The following is a 2,451-nucleotide window of genomic DNA, read 5'->3' as shown; positions in this document are numbered from 1 at the left end:
AGGCTACAGAATTTTTTTAAATTGTTATTATTGGAGTAATTAAATGTTATATATATATATATACAGTGGGTACGGAAAGTATTCAGACCCCCTTAAATTTTTCACTCTTTGTTATATTGCAGCCATTTGCTAAAATCATTTAAGTTAATTTTTTTCCCCTCATTAATGTACACACAGCACCCCATATTGACAGAAAAACACAGAATTGTTGACATCTTTGCAGATTTATTAAAAAAGAAAAACTGAAATATCACATGGTCTTAAGTATTCAGACCCTTTGCTGTGACTCTCATATATTTAACTCAGGTGCTGTCCATTTGTTCTGATCATCCTTGAGATGGTTCTACACCTTCATTTGAGTCCAGCTGTGTTTGATTATACTGATTGGACTTGATTAGGAAAGCCACACACCTGTCTATATAAGACCTTACAGCTCACAGTGCATGTCAGAGCAAATGAGAATCATGAGGTCAAAGGAACTGCCTGAAGAGCTCAGAGACAGAATTGTGGCAAGGCACAGATCTGGCCAAGGTTACAAAAAACTTTCTGCTGCACTTAAGGTTCCTAAGAGCACGGTGGCCTCCATAATCCTTAAATGGAAGACGTTTGGGACGGCCAGAACCCTTCCTAGAGCTGGCCGTCTGGCCAAACTGAGCTATCGGGGGAGAAGAGCCTTGGTGAGAGAGGTAAAGAAGAACCCAAAGATCACTGTGGCTGAGCTCCAGAGATGCAGTCGGGAGATGGGAGAAAGTTGTAGAAAGTCAACCATCACTGCAGCCCTCCACCAGTCGGGGCTTTATGGCAGAGTGGCCCGACGGAAGCCTCTCCTCAGTTCAAGACACATGAAAGCCCGCATGGAGTTTGCTAAAAAACACCTGAAGGACTCCGAGATGGTGAGAAATAAGATTCTCTGGTCTGATGAGACCAAGATAGAACTTTTTGGCCTTAATTCTAAGCGGTATGTGTGGAGAAAACCAGGCACCTGTCCAATACAGTCCCAACAGTGAAGCATGGTGGTGGCAGCATCATGCTGTGGGGGTGTTTTTCAGCTGCAGGGACAGGACGACTGGTTGCAATCGAGGGAAAGATGAATGCGGCCAAGTACAGGGATATCCTGGGCGAAAACCTTCTCCAGAGTGCTCAGGACCTCGGACTGGGCCGAAGGTTTACCTTCCAACAAGAGAATGACCCTAAGCACACAGCTAAAATAACGAAGGAGTGGCTTCACAACAACTCTGTGACTGTTCTTGAATGGCCCAGCCAGAGCCCTGACTTAAACCCAATTGAGCATCTCTGGAGAGACCTAAAAATGGCTGTCCACCAACGTTTACCATCCCACCTGACAGAACTGGAGAGGATCTGCAAGGAGGAATGGCAGAGGATCCCCAAGTCCAGGTGTGAAAAACTTGTTGCATCAAAAAGACTCATGGCTGTATTAGATCAAGAGGGTGCTTCTACTAAATACTGAGCATTTTTCAGTTTTTCTTTTTTAATAAATTTGCAAAAATGTCAACAATTCTGTGTTTTTCTGTCAATATGGGGTGCTGTGTGTACATTAATGAGGAAAAAAAATTAACTTAAATGATTTTAGCAAATGGCTGCAATATAACAAAGAGTGAAAAATTTAAGGGGGTCTGAATACTTTCCGTACCCACTGTACATATATTTTTTTTAATTCATTGTTTGAGGGTTAGGATTTATTTTTAAAGTAATTTCTAATTGTGCCAAACCAAATCAACATGAAAAAAATAAGAGAGTTGTATATACTGTGTCTGTAAATGTATTAGATTCAGGATGTACTTTCTTGTGCCTTAACATTTATTTGGACCAGACTGTACTGCAAAACTGAAATACTCTATAATGATAATTATTATCATTGTTTAGAATCAGAGGGCAACGCACTACATCAGCAAATGTTTATTATCAGTATATGTTTGTAACTTTCCCATTCAGTATTTTCAGCATTTATTTTATGTTACAGACTAAATTGATCATTATATGCAGAAACCTGCTTTATGCCGTATTTATATGTGACCCTGGACCACAAAACCATAAGGGTCAGTTTTTCGAAATTTAGATTTATACATCATCTGAAAGCTGAATAATAATTTGTTAGAATAGGACAATATTTGGCCGAGATACAACTATTTGAAAATCTGGAATCTGAGGGTGAAAAAAAATCAAAATACTGAGAAAATCGCCTTTAAAGTTGTCCAAATGAAGTTCTTAGCAATGCATATTACTAATAAAAAAAAAAACGAAGTTTTGATATATTTACAGTAGGAAATTTACAAAATATATTCATGGAACGTGATCTTTACTTAATATCCTAATGATTTCTGGCATAAAAGAGAAATGTATAATTTTGACCATACAATGTATTGTTGGCTATTGCTACAAATATACCCCAGCGACTTAAGACTGGTTTTGTGCTCCAGGGTCACATATTTT

This window comes from Sinocyclocheilus rhinocerous, unplaced genomic scaffold (genome assembly GCF_001515625.1).
Source record: "Sinocyclocheilus rhinocerous isolate Xijiao unplaced genomic scaffold, SAMN03320098_v1.1 scaffold268, whole genome shotgun sequence".
NCBI classification, from domain to species: Eukaryota; Metazoa; Chordata; class Actinopteri; order Cypriniformes; family Cyprinidae; genus Sinocyclocheilus; species Sinocyclocheilus rhinocerous.
Note: the sequence above shows the minus strand (reverse complement) of the source record.